Source organism: Herpailurus yagouaroundi, unplaced genomic scaffold, assembly GCF_014898765.1.
Source record: "Herpailurus yagouaroundi ecotype Mexico unplaced genomic scaffold, PumYag 191, whole genome shotgun sequence".
NCBI lineage: Eukaryota > Metazoa > Chordata > Mammalia > Carnivora > Felidae > Herpailurus > Herpailurus yagouaroundi.
The window spans coordinates 13,199,685-13,217,375 of NW_024412422.1; the positions used below are offsets into that span (position 1 = coordinate 13,199,685).

Here is a 17,691-nt window from a genome sequence, read left to right on the forward strand (position 1 = left end):
TCTGAGGAGGTGACATTTTAGGTTGAGCTGAAACCTGAGTGGTGAGTGGGAGCCAGGCAGGGATAGGCATTCCGGGCTGCAGAAGAGCCCGAGGCAAAGGCCCAAGGTGGAATGAACTTGGCACGTTGCGGGGCTAGAAGGAAGGCCAGCGTGGCTAGAATGTTGAGGGCAAGGTGAGTGGTAAAAGGTGAGACTCAAGAGGCAAGGGGCCTTGTTGGTGACAAGGTGGGATCTTGTGCTCGCCGCCCTGGGGGAATATAGCTTGTCGAGGCTGCTCTGTGGAGACTAGTTGATAGGAGGCAAGAGTAGAAGCTGGGGTACCACTTGGGAGGCGGTTGGGCCTTTCTCGGGCTAGAATGGCAGCAGTGGAGGTGGAGAGAAGCGGATGGATTCAGGGTGGGTTTTGGACGTGCCAGTGGACTGGGCCTGGAGGATTAAAGAAAGACAAGGGTCTGCAATGACTGGGAGGTTTTGGCCTGAACCACGGGGGCCGTTACTGAAATGAGGAAGCTGAGGAAGGCCCCGTCAACTGCAGCGGCAGGTGTGCTGGGGACACCGCTGTGCTGTGCACTAAACTTGTCTGCTGTGGGTACCCTGTGACTGGAGCTGTGGGAGGGGCAGCTTCCCCAAGAGGGGGCTGCGAGGGGACTGTCAGTGTAAGGGGCACTGCAGTTGTCCGGCGAGGTCCTCTCGTAGCCTTGACCACACTGTGCTCCGTCTCGCCTCCCAGACCTCTACCGTGCCTCTCGAGGGGGTCAGATGTGGAGGGGAGACTCTGGACTTTTGAGCTGGCATTTGGAAGGTAGTGTTTTTTCCTGCGAAATACATGCTGTCGTGTATCCCAAAAGATGTTTTTGCTCAGTTGGGTCTGGTTGTGGTAGAGGAATATTGCCTGATCTACATGCCCTAAAGGAGCTTTTCCAAATCCAGCATTCTTCATGTGTTTGGGGTTGGACTGCATCACCAGAAAAATCTTCTGGAAAGGGGCAGTGTAGAAGCGTAGCTCCAGGAAGGTGTCCAAGATCTGGAAAAAACAGTTCCAGAAACAGGATTCCTTTCTGTTTGCTTTTGAGTCTCAGAAGTGGACGTAAAGAATCTGAGTAGAGAGCTAAGCAGTGAGAGCTCATAAAGAGACAGCAGAGAGAACCAGGCTACAGGTAGAAACAGAGGTTTGGGAGTTTTAGTTGCACTGAAGAGGGAAACCATGAGGTTTAGGTAGCATGGCTTTGCTGTTGAGGAAAATTCTGGGAGTAGGAGGATCCGTTCTGAACGCTTGTTACAGTTCCTTCCCTCTGTGGCTTGTGGGCGTAGGCAAGAAGGTGCCCTCTTTTGATTTGTCACCATGAGACACACTTGGCCATCAAGACAAAAAAGAGCTTCTTACGAAGAAAGTAGGGGAATTAACTTAGTTTGTAGATTAAAATTTACCCAATATTCGAGCTTCTAAAAGAGCAACCTAAGGCACTTTGTCCCGTGCTGATGTGGTAACTGGCCCATTTGCCAGTGGACCACCTCGTCTCCTGATGAGCCTTTGGGACCTGCCCTCATAGCTTGATACGGAGCCTTTTAGAGGAAGTTAATTTATAAATCCCTTTTATTTATTAAAACGAAAGACTTTCAATGAATTCTTTTTTAAATATTTTTTTTTCAACGTTTATTTATTTTTGGGACAGAGAGAGACAGAGCATGAACGGGGGAGGGGCAGAGAGAGAGGGAGACACAGAATTGGAAACAGGCTCCAGGCTCTGAGCCATCAGCCCAGAGCCCGACGCGGGGCACGAACCCACGGACCGCGAGATCGTGACCTGGCTGAAGTTGGACGCTTAACCGACTGCGCCACCCAGGTGCCCCTCAATGAATTCTTAAAACAACATATATATTACTTTGCTATTTTACATGACTCTTTTCTAGTTGAGTAGCAAGCAGGGTCTTTTAAAATGCCTCCTTTGGGGCGCCTGGGTGGCGCAGTCGGTTAAGCGTCCGACTTCAGCCAGGTCACAATCTCGCGGTCCGTGAGTTCGAGCCCCGCGTCAGGCTCTGGGCTGATGGCTCAGAGCCTGGAGCCTGTTTCCGATTCTGTGTCTCCCTCTCTCTCTGCCCCTCCCCCGTTCATGCTCTGTCTCTCTCTGTCCCAAAAATAAATAAACGTTGAAAAAAAAATTAAAAAAAAAATAAAAATAAATAAAAAAAATAAAATGCCTCCTTTGTTCTTTGAATTATTAAACAGGTCTTTCTCTGCCTTGGAGCAGGACTCTTATCTACTTGCACGGACAAGTTTTTGTTGTTATTTTTTAGCAACGTTACTGAAGTATAATTTATATACCATACATTGCAGTCATCTTAAGTATACAGTTTATCGATTTGTTGGTTGTGCAGTCATTATCCCAATCCAGTTTCAGAACTAGATTCCGTTCCCCCCCCCGCTGAGGTCTTTCTGGTCCTTTTACGTTTGATCCCAGTTTCCACCTTAGCCTCAGACACGCACGGATCTGCTTTCCGTGTCTCTAGATTTGCCTTTCCCAGACATTTCATATAAATGGAACCATACTGTGTGCAGCCTTTTACATCTGGCTTTTTTCACTTAGAATCCTGTTTGCAAGGTTTATCCATGTGGCAGTATATATCTATCTGTATTTTATTCCTCGCGCCTGCTGAATAGTGTCCCGTGTATTAACATACCACGTTTGTGTATCCGTTCATTGACCGACGTGTTTTTGAGGGAAGCCTAGTACCTTCGTCATCTGGTATTGATTTTCCATTTCCTGTAATAAACTTCTCTTACAGATTGAGATGGAAACTTTCTTCTCAGGTGAGAATAGGAAATGGCAGGAACCGTGGTAGAAGGGTGATTGGGCTGGCGCTCCGGGACGGTGGTGCCGCTGGCTAGCTCCTCCCTGCCACTGTGTCTCTAACTGGGGGGGGGGGGGGCAAGGCAGGGGCTGGGGATTGAGCTTAGACTAGAGGCATGGTTACCAACCTTATTTATCTTCAATGGCCCTTATGTTTTTGAGAGAGATTGTTGTAGAAACAATTTGCATTCAGCAATAAAAGTCAAATTACTGGTATGTGCAAAAACACGATGAACCTCAGAAACATTATGTTGAATTAAATAACCCTTCCTCTGAAGAACAGATATGATTTCATTTACATGAAGTTCTAGAATAGGTGAAACTAAGGTGAAAAAAAATCACACCACTACTTGCTTCTGAAGGAGGTTGGAGTGGGAACTGACTGGAAAGAGGCACAAGAGAATTTTCCACGATGGGGGTAATCTGGATAGGGGATTGCACATACATTTGTCAGAACTCATTGAACGAGAACGGTACACTTAAACTTTGTACGTTTTATTATGTGTAAATCTTACCAAAAACAAAAGGAACCATTGACCAATGTTGAACTCTGGCTGACGTGTTATGCATGCTGGTGTGTTAGGGACGAAGTATATAGATGTCTGCATCTTACTCTGAAATGCTTGAAAATAGCGGCCCTCAAACCTTTTGGTCTCAGGACCCCTTTGTGCTCTTAAATATTGGAAAGCCCAGAGAGCTTTTGATTGTGTGGATTATATCTGTTGACGTTTACCATGCTAGAAATGAAAACAGAGAATTTAAAAATATTTGCTAAAGCACTGAAAAAAATAATAAACCCGTTAGGTGTTAACATAAATAACATTTTTGTAGAAAATGATTGTTTTCTGCAAAAATGAGCAGAGTGGCATTGTTCTCCACACTTGCAAATCTTGTCTACTGTTCAGCTAATGTTTGGTTGGAAGACAGCTGGATGTTCACCTCTACTTTCTTCGGCCGCGGTGTCACACGTCTGCAGAATGTCACCATTCACTCTTGAAAGAGTGGAAATGGAAAAAGGAAAATAGCCCCTTAGTATTATTTTGAAAATAGTTTTGCCATCGTAGACCCCCAGAAGGTCCTCAGAGACTCCCAGGCTCTCCAGCTCACCCTGAGAACCACTGCTTAAAAATAAGAAAGATAGATGGATGAATGGATGAATTTGTGTTGAAGTAAATATACTGAAGTGTTATTTGTCGCATCCAGGTTGTGGGTTCATGGGTGTGTACCACATAATTTTTCAATTTTTCTATATATTTGAATTTTTTTCTGTTGTTTACAAAATGAGAGAAAATGTGGGGCGCCTGGGTGGCGCAGTCGGTTAAGCGTCCGACTTCAGCCAGGTCACGATCTCGCGGTCCGTGAGTTCGAGCCCCGCGTCGGGCTCTGGGCTGATGGCTCAGAGCCTGGAGCCTGTTTCCGATTCTGTGTCTCCCTCTCTCTCTGCCCCTCCCCTGTTCATGCTCTGTCTCTCTCTGTCCCAAAAATAAATAAAAATGTTGAGAAAAAAAAAATGAGAGAAAATGTGTTTATTTAAAGAATGACCACCATGACTTTATTCATGGGCAAATAAATACTTTTAAAAATATTGAAGACAACTTTTGGAATGAAATTCCAACATATGCTACAACATGCATGGACCTTAAAAACGTTATCCTAGGAAGCAAGACACAAAGGACCACCTGTTACGATCCCATTTATCTGAAATGTGCAGGTAAATTCATAAAACAGAGGAGTGGAGTAGTTGTTGCCATGGAGATGGAAGAATGGATCCTCACAGCTAATGGGTGTAAGGTTTTTGAAGGAGTAATGAGCATGTTCCCAAATTAGAGAATGATGATGTGATCATCAACTTGGTGAATGTACTAAAAACCAATGAACACATTTATTGTATTTTGTTTTTTAATTTTTAAGATTTTACTTTTAAATAATCTCTACACCCAATGTGGGACTTGAACTCGCTACCCCGAGATCACGAGTCTCACACTCCACCAATTCAGCCAACCAGGCACCCCAGTGAACACTTTTATTTTTATTTGTTTGTTTACTTACTTATTTTTTTGTTTGAATGCCAAGTGTCTTCTGTACTTTCTTTTATTATCATTATAGTCTTTGCATCAAGATACATAGCAATGATAGCAGGTTTCTTTTTAAAGCTTAGTATTAAGTATTAAATATCTTTCCCCATTTTAATTTTACATGACCGTGCCAAGGAAAAGAAAATTAAAAGTCAGGTTAAAAGAAAATTAAAAGTCATGGAAGCCTGAACACACTTCCATGATTAGCCGGGCTATGTAAAAGTTGGTGGCTTTGTTCTTCCTGCTGTAAAAGCAGATCCAGGCCCTAGAAAGATGGGACCAGGTTCTAACTGTTTTTGAAAAGTGTGCTACAAAAATGGATGGCCTGTTATAAGCCAGATAACAAAGTAAGGATGGGGGTAAGGAAGGGACATTTTCTTCTGGAAACAGGATTTCTGAAGAGTCCCAGTCCATCATTTTTTCCCAAAATGGCTGGAGGAGGGGTAAAACCTGAACATGAGCTTCGAAGTGCTGTCTCTGTGAGGGGACGGTCCCCCCTTGCCAACGAGGGGGACTGCTGAGGTGGGGCATGTCTGATTTGGACCCTCCCCATCCTCCTCAGCTAGGGAAATGGGTAGTTTATCGCCCAGTGGGTATGGAAGTGGGCTGAAGCTTGGTTCGTACTGAATTCTCTAAGAGGTTTCTTCTAGAAACAGGCAACTCAGACTCTTCCTCTCGTGTCAACAAAGAAGTTATTTTTAAAAGCACTTGGCAAGTTCCTCCTCCACCCCTCAGGTGGGAAGGCTCAGAGAAAGGAGTCATCAGTACAGCCCCCCTCTAGGCCATAACGGAATTCTCGAAGGTTGGAGACCCCGTAGAAGTGGACAGAGGCTGCTGCCACCACCAGGACGTGGAAAATCTGATGAGACTGGAACCATGTCACATTTTCCAGGAAAGGAGCATTCAGGAATTTGAGCAGCCTAGAGGCCAGCTCCGGTGACATACATCACGGCCATGAAGAAGAAGCTGCCCATCTGGCCCACTGTGGTGGCCTTGACAAAGCCCTGAGCAATAGTGAAGTGCATGGTGGCCACAACGCCGCTCAAACCAAGTCCCGGGAACACTCCCGCTGTTGTCTGCCAGTGCTTAGGAGTGGCCGACCAGTCCTGCTGTGCCTCAATGATGGCAGGAATGCCCAGGACACAGATGATGGAGAGGTGGATGAGCCGTGGCTGTGGGGAGCAGTAGAAGGAGTAATAGAGCCAGGGGACAAAGCTGCCCATAATCAGTAGAGCAATCCCTGAATAACCCAGTTTGGAAAAAGTTTCTCTGTCATTTCTCTGAATGACAATAGACGGTGTGAAAGGGCCAGGAGAAGCTGAGACAGAGCACTGCACCCAAAAAGAACATCCCACAAACCACCTTCTCTGGCAGAGGGGCCATGAAGTACGTATTTGGTCTGAGCACGGTCAAGATTCCCAAAAAGAAAAACAGCACAAAACCAAGCAGATGGGTCCAGATGTTGCCAGTTTCTATACGGATGCGGGAAACGCTCTTGAAGCAAACCTGGCAGGAGGGCACGGGTGGTCCATGGCCATGTAGCAAGGAGTCGTTGTCCTAGGCCGGGCTGGGACATACGGGATGACCCTCTAGCATCCCTCCCAGACCTTCTGCACAAACTCCTCTGCGTCTTCTCCATGGCGTGGTCGGCTTGCAGGGGAAGGGTCTATACCCGCTCCTCCTCCTCCTCCTCCTCCTGGGGTGCTGGGTGTGCTTGCTCTCCTTCAGTCTCGGCTGGGTTGACAGTTACTCGTTTGCCTTTTCTTCTAGCAGGGGTCCCAGTTGCGCCAGCTCCAGTGTGTCCATTTCCCTGTCACTGGCAGGAGCTGCATTGCCCTGTGCCACCCCAGAACCTTTGTGAGAAGACATCTGGCTGGTACCTCAATACCCTGCAGCTTCAGCCTGGGGAAAGATTGGGGGCTGTCTCAGCCCCAGGGGGGCAGAGACCTCCCCGTAATGGTAAACAGGCCTGTGGACGGGCTCTGCTGGGGCCCGCAGTCCCCCGCGCTGCATCCTGTGGCCAAGCGGCCCCGTATCTTTGGCTACCCCCGTGAACACTCTTAAAGGGAAAATTTCATGGCATGGAGATTATATCACAATAGAGCTGTCATTTAAACAAGTCCTTAAAACGCTTCTGGTTTTCAACATTTTCTTTAGGAAGCCTGACTTGGGAAGCACTGGACTACATGCTCTTCAAGATCTAAATATGTCAGTGTCTAGCAATTTCATAATTTGCTATCTTCTGTCTCTTCTGTATATAGTAAATGAGAGAATGGTTGGGAAAATGGCCTGCCTCTCCAGCTTGCCCTCTAGCTTGCCAGATCACCGTCTCTGAGATTATCCTGTTAAGACCTTTTTTCCTGTTAACGTTGTATGCGTCAGGGACTACAAACACAAATGCCCACAAGGGCCAGGAAGTGAATGAGCCATCTGTAACGTGTATTTTCCTCATTTTGATAAAGTCATGGTTCCAGAGAAATGTTTTTTATTGTGAAAAACCATGTAAACATAAAACTGCAGTTGATGTGGCCTGAGTGATGGATGGAAAGGCCATAGGGAGTGGTGGAATGTTTGCTGGGTCTAAGGGTGGGCACCCGTCACTCAGCTTCACGTGATTCTTGGTGTTTGGGAATGTGAGCCCAGTGTTAATGAGATTGGGCATATCTGAAGAATTGGAAGAAATCTGAACTAATATGTGAGCTCCACTTTTAAATTTTGCTTCAATTTATAGTTTAATGTCTGAGTTCAAGTATTAGTTATTCTGGGGAGATGGGTTTAGGCTAGGTTAAATCTAGTTTAAAAGTGAGTCTTGGATGAAGGATTGTGTTGTGCTGTTTGCCACAGGTCAGCTTCTGGCACAAGGAAAGTATTTTTAGTGTTCTAGCTCTTACTGTGTACTTTCTGCCCTGTGCTGTGTTTAAAGTCACAGGACCATAAAAATATAAATGAATATAAAATCTGAGACTGCCTGTTAAACCCCAGAGGTACATATGCATCTAGTAGACAGTTCACTTTGAGTTAGGAGGAGCTTGGGCAATTATTTTAAATGATCTTATCTGGGAGATAGAGGATCGATTCTCCATTTTGTGAAATTCTTGGACTAGAAGTTATTCTTAGCTTTATAGTCTATCTCAGACTACACCCCTTAAATTCACCATACTTTGTTGGGGTGGGGCTGTTTTCATAGGGGGAGTCTGGAGCAGATGAAAGGGATAATTTAACTATAAGTTGATTTGGTTATAGTTGAAATAAAATTATAACTTTAAGTTAGACTGAGGAGGCCTATCTCTGTACTTTTGTTTAAAGTTTCTGACCTACACATTTGACCTTACATTACACGCCTCCTACTTCCCTTCCCCAGTATTAGTGTGCATATGTGCATGTGTATGTGTGTATCTGAGGTGGTGAAGAAAAGAATAAACGCACCCCCTTTAGAACCTTCCCCCCAACGCACACATTCACACATGAAGGTACTGCTTGGGCAGCCATCTTGCCCCCTTGAGCCTGTTCCTGCTCTCAGATTTCCGTCTATATTTGATCTGATCTATAAGGGTGTTGGCAAATAGCTTTATGGTTCTTAAATGCCAATCACTTCTGCTTCTAAGCCAGATTGAAATAGAATTTGTATTTATTAGAGGTGTAGTGCTTCTGCTGAGATACATTCCCTGAAAAGTTGGGGAGTTATTCTTTTAGGCTTAACACCTCACTTTTTAAAATTTGACTGTATTTCCAGGCCTCCTTCCAGGAAAAAAAAAAAATCCCACACCCAGAGATAACCACTGTCAATTCCCTAATGTTTATCCTTCCAGACCTTGTGGGTTTTTTATTTGTTTTTCTTTCTTTCTTCTTCTTCTTCTTTTTTTTTTGGTCATGATGAGTATATATGTTTTTTTCATTTAATAGATTATGAACACCTTTTTAGGCCCCAAAATATTCATCTGCAATGTTTTTTAGTGGCTGAATGGTGTTTCATTGTGTGGATGTACTATTGTTTATTTAATCCCTTTTTCTTGGTTATTGAGACTATTTCATGGTATTTTTTGTGTAACTTTAAGGTGTTTCTGTGCCCTTGTTCTGTTCATCTCTGCTACCATACTGCAGGGTGGCTGCTTTCTCTGAAAATGCTCCCTCTCCCTCTCCTTCCAGACAGAAATAACCATCAACCCTGAGAATCTCTCAGCAGGACTCTTGAAAAAAAGAGGCAATTGGGATTGCCACATTAGGCACCCCACCTCTTTGTCACACCCTGCCAACCCTTGATAAGGGGTGTGTGGAGAAAGGAGGTGAGCAGGTACGCAGCTGAAAAGCACCCTTTGTTCTGTGCCCTGGGCTGCTGATAGGAATGCTCCCTGCATTTTCACGTGTGTCCCTACAGCCTGCGGAAGGGCAGGGAACTCAGGGGATGGTGTTCGACACACCCATCGGCAGCGTGCACGCCTGAACTGAGGCCCTAGCTTGCCTGTCTGTGCTGTGCCTGCTGGTTGACAGACCCCCGAGGCTACGCTTTGCAGTGATGTGAGCAGGTGAATGCGGTGCCTTAGCTTTTTGTCGATCCGGACGCAAGGAGAGCATTGAGTGTTATGAAAGGTTATAATTCCAACTGTGAGTCTGCACCACATGTGATGGGGAGCTGTGTGGATGCATTGCCTTTGAATTACAAAAGAAAATACTGGTATGACTTGGTTCATGGAAGGAAGAGCTGATTCAACTCGCTGGAAAGCAATTGAAATCCTTTCACATCAAGTCCAGAGATGATCTCTGCAGCTTTACATGTCAGTTTGATCGGTTGTGGGGTTTCTGTGGTTCCATCTAGCCCACCCTTGTGCTGCTGGCTGAATGTGTGGTGGAGGGGCTGGTCGAAGACATGAGGACCTCGGTTATGTTTGAAAAACGGAATCAGTCATAAGACTCCCTCCCTTCAGAGGAAAGGGAAGCTGCCCCTTGTGGCATCCGCATCCACCCGCCACGTTCTGGCTTAGAGCTCCAGGGCCTGGCCCCCAGCCTCCTTAGCACTCCCTCAAGCTGGTCCTCTATTCATTGGACAAGTCCTGAACTTTGGAGTTCTTAATTTTTTCCCTCATGAGAGACCTTGGCAGAAGGCCCAGTTATCAATGCAGCCTCTCTCTTGTCCTTGACGTTGTCCTTGTGCGGTACCTGAGAACCAGCAGGCAGGTGGTGCTGGGGAAACTCACCTGTGGCATGCGTGTCTTCCTGCAGTTGCTTCTTTTTTTTTTTTTTTTTTTCCTCTAAAGCATTTTATTAGAATCCTTTTGACAAGACCAAGTATTTGATTACAATAAAGAAGTCAAAGTGGTCTAAATGATATTTAAGTATCTCAAAATTTCTATGCAGTTTTTTTTTTCTCCAGTAAGTTGAAAGCTGCTCACAGGTTAATGCAGGACAGCTAGATGAAGTTCCTAGGATTTGCTCAACACCAAATAGGACACATCCTCTCGTTAGCAAAATCCATAGGAGCCAGGGAGAAAGGACATGGCTCTTCACTCCTACAGTTGCTTCTTAGTGCAGCCTACCAGAGACCTCTTGATTACAGTTGAGCTGGCTTGGCCAGTATGTAGCTAGCTGCTTTTTGCCCCATAACTTTGTTTGCTTATCTCTTTTTTTTGTGCTTATGGCTGGCTCCTTGGAGCTATGGGTGTGTTTGTACAATGCTTGAGATGATTGCTGCTGATTGGTAAAATATGGATGAAGTGAGCAGGGCTGGGTGTGGTGTGAAAAATACTATAATCTGCTGGTTCCACCCCAGCCCCCTCCAAGTTCTTTCCTGCAGAGAGAATTTCTTTCTGTTTCCTGCCCTAGAGGGTCCTGGGGTAGCAGCTTTCAGGCTCTTGTAACGCGAGGGGCAGCCACTCGAGCCTGGTAGCTCTAACTGAGGTCTTGGGTATGCCGCCCTCCCAAATTGACTGGAACATTGACCCAACAGCACTATAGAAACACGATGTTTCAGCCCTTTGTTCTCTGTTGGCTGGGATCACTGGAAACATATCAGTAAGTGAGACTCAGCTATGTCCCAGGAGTTCCGGCTCCTGGGTAGGAGATCCACGGCAGCAAAACAGCCAGCTCCAGTGATGTGTCATCTCTGAATGGCAGCTGGCCTGCCCCTGTTGCATCACAAGGGTTGGCTGCTGTTGGTTTGTGTGTGTACTTTTTTCCCCTCTTTTTTGTGTGTGATGTCTTAACGTCATGGGGACTAGGGGGCAGAAATTAGGAGGGGAGGGCAGGTTTTTCAGCTGGCTCTTGTTGGCCTGTTGCAGTCTCCTGACAAAGCCATCATTGTTTTGAATAAAGCACCAGTTGATTCAGTTTGAATCGCTTCAGTGCTCTGAGACTGGCCGCTTTTCTTCCACCTCAGCCACGTTCCTGGGGGGAGGCGGGAGGCCTGCGTGGTCCAGAGGGGAGAACCTGCTTGCCTTTGCCCTCTTGGCTCAGCAGCATCTTAGGCGATTAGCTAACCATTCCAGAATAGACAGCTTCCTCCTGGTCAGCGGGCATCCCAGGCCACTCCTGGGCCCCAGCCGAGTCACAGCCATCATGGCCTCCTGGCATGGAGCCTCCAGGAATTAGGCTGCTTGCCTGTGGCCTCAGCCTTACTTGGCACTCTCCTGCCTTGTGCAGGACACCACCTTCTCTACCCATCTGCTGTCACTGCTACCCGGCTGACCTTCAGGCTGCCCTTTTGGCCTGGCATCTGTCCCTGTCATGCATTAACCTCAAGCTACCAAGTTAATCTGAAGAGTGAATAATTCCTCTGGCTGGAGTCCCAAACATAGTCCGTCCAGACTGGGAGCAGGAACTCCGTGTTTGGGTTCTTTCTGCTGCTGACTTAAGTGGCACTGGCTCGCTTCTACCCCTCGTTTAGTTTCACATTTGTGTGGTCAGATTAGTCATATCCAGCTGTCTTTGTGGAAATGCCAGCCTTAGGGGTGTGGACAGCAGGAACTCACGTGGTAGTGGAGGTAACTCACCTAAGCACTGAGAAGATCAGACTCCATTTCCTCATCAAGTCAGGAACTTAGTTTCTCTGCATATGACCTGGTAGCTCTCCAAATGCAGTGTGGTTGCAGAGTGGCATTTGAAAAGCTTAGTACAAAAGCAGGGTATGACACAAAAGACCTGGGCCCCAGACAGCCAAGTTAAAGTGCTTTTTCTCAAGACGGAGGTGCAAAGCCAGGAGATTACAGGTGAGGGACAGAGCCAGATAGAAAATGGTCTTGTCCACAGGGTTAGTTCTTACTCAGGAACCACCTACATGGTGCATTCTGAGGAGCACAGAAGAATCCGTCAGCGGATCTAAATTACTTCTTTAGTTCAGTCCTCTGAACAGCATGAAACTTGGGTAGCTATTAAAATACGTTTCCAAAAATACCTTAGTTATTTGCCCTTCTCTTAACGCACAGAGCTTCCTTTGATAATAAAGTAGTTTTCCAGATTGCCATTGTTTATTTTGTTAATCACCTCTAACAAAATTAGCCATTTTCAATAAAAAGTGGAAATCTCTCTCAAATACATAATAATCTTGACTGGCTTTCTTGAATGTACTGAGTATATAGCTTTCAATTATCTAGACACCTGTTTCCAAATATTATTTATTGTTTCATTATAGTCACTTCCTGATCTTCTTGTGCAGCAAAGGTATATTTGCTTCTCTACTCAACCATCTTTGGCTCTCTTGTGAGTCAGTTTTCAGATCTTTAATCATCGTCTCCTCCCGGCTCTCGGCTGCTACTTGCTCTGCACTGGATTTGCCGCTTACCCTCCCTGTTTGTCTGGTGCCTCCCATTTTCTGCTGGTTTGCATAACCTGTTAAATGGAGTGTAAAATAAGAGTGATTAACTTAGTGAGGGTCTAGAGACTCCGAGTCAAGTACGCAGACTTTTATTAACTGTCTTGAATTATTTTTACTTCTGTATAACAAGCCCTGGAGGGTTGTGAGATAGTGCTGTGCATGTAAACTTTTTTTTACAGAATAACCTTAAGCCATTATTATCCATTTACATCACTGAAAGTTGTTGACAGATTAACTTGAGTGTATAATAGAAATCATCAGTGAAAAAGGGCAAAGATATTACACTCTTTTTTTTTTTTTTAATTTTTTTTTTCAACGTTTATTTATTTTTGGGACAGAGAGAGACAGAGCATGAACGGGCCAGGGGCAGAGAGAGAGGGAGACACAGAATCGGAAACAGGCTCCAGGCTCTGAGCCATCAGCCCAGAGCCCAACGCGGGGCTCGAACTCACGGACCGTGAGATCGTGACCTGGTTGAAGTCGGACGCTTAACCGACTGTGCCACCCAGGCGCCCCAAAGATATTACACTCTTAATAAAATTACAATGTATTCTTATTTTTGAAATGTGTCCCCCCCCCAAAAAAAAAACCCTCACAAAACTCCTAAGTCAACATGGTAAACTCTGAATATTATTTTCTATTAATTATGAGATGGAAATTCCCTTTTTCCCTTTTTCAAAATGGAAATAGTTTTGTGGAGGTTCCTCTCCAGCTCTCCTCCTCATTGTATGGAAATACATAGTCACTGGCAGGGTGTCTGGGTGGCTCAGTCGTTTGAACATCCAACTCTTGATTTCGGCTCAGGTCTTGATCCGAGGGTCGTGGGAATGAGCCCCAAGTCAGGCTCTGTGCTGAGCGTGGTGCCTGCGTGGGATTCTCTCTCTCTCTCTCTCTCTCTCTCTCTCTCCCCCCCTCCCTCCCCCTCCCCCTCCCCCTTCCTCCCTCCCTCCCTCTGCTCCTCCCCACCCCTCAAAACAATAAATAAATAAAAAATAAAAAGAAGGGCACCTGGGTGGCTCAGTCGGTTAAGTGTCTGACTTTGGCTCAGGTCATGATCTTGTGGTTTGTGCGTTCAAGCCCCACGTCAGGCTCTGTGCTGACAGCTCAGAGCCTGGAGCCTGATGCGGATTCTATGTTTCCCTCTCTCTCTCTGACCTTCCCCCACTTGTTTTCTCTCTCTCTCTCTCTCAAAAATAAATAAACATTTAAAAAAATTTTAAAAACGTGTGTAGTCATTGTCAAATGGAGAATTCAGACATTTTAGAAGATAGGAAGAAAAGAGCAGAATCCTCTGAAACACTCTTTGTGGAGTTACATACCCTGTTATTTTGTTATTGTGCCTTTTTATTTTTTTTCTTCTGTACCCTTGTAGGTAAAAATAGAGCCGCACTGTCATTTTCAGTCATCTTTTGAAGAGTGAAAGTTTTAAATTTTGATGAAGTCCAGTGTATCCATTTTTTTTTTGTAGTTCATGCTTTTGGTGAGCTATTTAAGAAATCTGTACCAAACCCAAGGTTTCCAAAGTTTTCCTATATTTTCTTCAAGAAGCTTTATAGTTTTAACTCTTACATATAGGACAGTGATCCATTTGGAGTTCATTTTTGTTTATGGTGTGAGGAAAGGATTGAGATCCAATTTAAGTAGCACTATGGCGAATGATCTTGTTCATTAGCAGTTCTCATTCCACTTCTTTAATTCTTTTATTAGGATGAATTCTTAGAAGTAAAACTATCAGATAAACTATATACTGAAATCTTTGATATATATTACCAGACTTGATTTCAGAAGTTATACCAACTAGAAAAGACAACCCCCAGAATGGGAGAGAATATTTGCAAACCCTGTATCTAATAATGGATGTGTTATCTAGAATATATCAAAAAAACTACAGCTCAGAAATAGAAAGACAAACAACCTAATTAAACAGTGGGCAAAGGACTGGAATAGGTATTTCTTCAAAGATACAGGGATGACCAATAAACACATGAGAACACACGAGGTTGCATACCACTAATCATTAGGGAAATGAAAATTGAAACCACAGAGATACTGCCTCACACCCACTAGGATGTGACCAGCATTGGCAAGGATGTGGAGTGATTGGAACCCTCTGTACATTTCTGGTGGGAATGTAAGATGGTGCAGCCACTGTGGAAATCACTCTAGTAGTCCTCAAAAACTTAAACATACATGTACCATTTGCCCCAGGAGTTGGCATTCCTAGGTGTCTATGCAAAAGAAATGAAAACATGTGTCTGTACAAAACTTGTACACGAATGTTCATAGCAGCATTATTCAAAATAGCCCAAAGGTGCAAACAACCCAAATGCCCATCCATGAATAAATAAATAAACAAAATGTGATGCATCCATATGATGGAATATTGTTCAGCCATAAAAAGGAAGAAAATATTTGCTGTCACGTGGATGAACCTTGAAAACATGCTAAGTTGAAACCAGTCACAAAAAAACACATATTATGTGATCCCATTTATATGAAATGTCACATTTAGAGACAGAAAGTGGGTTAATAGTTGTTCAGGATTGGGAGGTGATGACTGAGGGGATGGCATGTCTTTTTGAGGTAATGGGAACGTTGTAAAATTGATTGTGGTGATAGTTGCACAATTCTCTGTGATTAGACTAAAAACCATTGAATTGTACACTTTAAACGGGCGAATTGTGTGGTATGTGAATTACATCCCAATACAGCTGTTAGCGAAAAAGAAAGAAAAAGTTGCATCAGTCAGTATTCCCACCAGCAGTATATAAGAGACCCCACTCCCTACATCCTTTCCAAGTCTGGGTGTCCTTACTGTAATTTGAAAGTTTAATTTGACTCTACTGGGGTTTAATATGTAAACAATAAAATTCACCCTTTTACATGTACACTTCAACAGTTTTGACAAATGTATACACGTATATAACCACTGTAGTCAAGATACAGAACATTCCCATCAGCCCAGAAGGTTCCTTTGTACCTTTTCCAGGCATTCTTCCCGTCCCCCATCTGCTCTCTCACTGTAGATTAGCTTGGTCTTTCCTTGTGTTTTGTATAAATGGAATCATACAGTATGTACTGTTTTTGCTTGATTTCTTGTGCTCAGAATGTTTTTAAGATTCATCTGTGTTGCTGTATGTATCAATAGTTAATATTCTGTTGCTTGGATATACCACAGTTTGTTTTATCCATTCCCCTTTCGATAGACAGCTGGCTTGTCTTCATTTTGTTGTCTTCATCTTCATTGTGGATAAAGCTGCTCTGAATGTTCATGTACAAGTCTTGATTGGACATGTGTTTTCATTTCTCTTGGGTAAATGCGGGGTCATAGGTAAGGATATGTTTAACATCATAAGAAGCTGCCAAACTATTTTCCAGAATGACTGTGCTTAAAAAAAAAATCATGTACCATTATTACTATGCTTTTAAAAATCTTCGTTAATCTGATAGGCAAAAAATGGTATCTCAGGTGTTTTAATTTTCATTTATTTCTGTGCTCTCTAGTGAATGTATTGTTCCCTGAATTTGACTATTTATTTGGTATTTGAGAATTTCCTTTTAGTTCTTTTCTTTTTTAAGTTGGGAAGTGGGTCTTTCATTTTCCATTTTTCCCAACATTTTTATTATTAAAAATTTTAACAGAGAAAATATGAAATAATGGTGCAGCCATCACCCTTATAGCCACCACCTGCAGTTGATATTTGTTAACTTGCTTTACGTACCTGTCTCTCTTTTGTATGGTTCAGAAAAAAAGTTGGAGACATCATGACATTTTATTCCTAAAAATATATTTCCCTTCATAACGATTATGTCATTTTCATGCCAAAGAGAATAATCCTTTCACCTTTTCCCCTTGCCATTTGACTTTTTGAAGTGACAGGGCCAGTTGTCTTGAAGAACGTCCCACATTCTGTATTTGTTTTCTTGTGGTGGTGGCTAACATGTTTCTCTGTCCCCTGTATTTCCTGTAAACCATGCTGGGCCTAGAAGGCATTGATAACATTTAGGGCCAGCATTTTTGGTGGGTGTGCTTCACGGATAGTCACATCAGGGGTACATAATGTCAGCTCGTCCCACTATTAATGATGCCAAATTTGATCATTTGGTTTAGATAACTGCCAGATCTTTTCATTGTAAAGATAATTGTCTTTAATTAGATAGTTAATTAGTAGGTAGTTTGAGGAACTTAACCGATTTTTCACAATCTCTCCCTCCATTTGGCACTTACCTTCTAACTTTGTTTATTAATTTTTTGATTTAGAAGAGGGCTTTTACTTTTTACAGCCAAACCACTAATAGTAGAAGACATATCCTTCACAAACTTCCTTGTTCTCAACCCTGCTCTCCCCTTCCTCTTCCTCTCTCTTTCTCTCTTGTCTTTCTCCTGCTCTACTTCAGAAATGAGGATGACAAACCAGCTCTTCCTCCCATTCTTTCATCTGTTTTGGGTGACAGATTCAGGAGATTGACCCTTAACATGGGTACAAACTAACTGACTTCTCTGTAGCTCTCTTATCTTTATCCGAGGACTTGACTGCTGTGCCTGACCCCATCCCACTGGCAAGGGGGAGATTGGATCCTGAGATTTCCAGATAATCAGTGTTCTTACCTTCACTTCTTTGCTCATCAAAGCTAAGTATGGAGGACAGAGGGGACCAGACCCAAACCGCTGATACTTTGAGAAAGACCTCTTTATTCCTTCTGCTAAAAAACCTTTTTCTCTACATCCTCTTTCCCTAGTTAATTCCTGCCCATCCTTGGGGCCTCAGCTCCGGCATCCTATCTGAGGAAGATGCCCTGGATCCACTGATGACATTGAATGCCCCTTTCGCGTGTTTCCATACCCTGCACATGTGCCTTAAAAGCTGCCTTTCTCTCTCTTTTTTTTTTTTTGTATATACCTTTATTTATTTTTTTTTATTTATATATGAAATTTATTGTCAAATTGGTTTCCATACAACAC

The 17,691-nt window shown here is 43.9% G+C and overlaps 1 protein-coding gene and 1 pseudogene across 1 annotated transcript in view; one reads left to right on the plus strand and one right to left on the minus strand.

Annotated features, from left to right (window-relative positions):
* The window catches only part of MLXIP (MLX interacting protein), a 67,327-nt gene that overhangs the window by 8,160 nt on the left and 41,476 nt on the right, over nucleotides 1-17,691 (plus strand). The gene's annotated exons all lie outside the window — the stretch shown is intronic.
* LOC121010365 (adiponectin receptor protein 1-like) lies at nucleotides 5,544-6,793 on the minus strand (annotated as a pseudogene).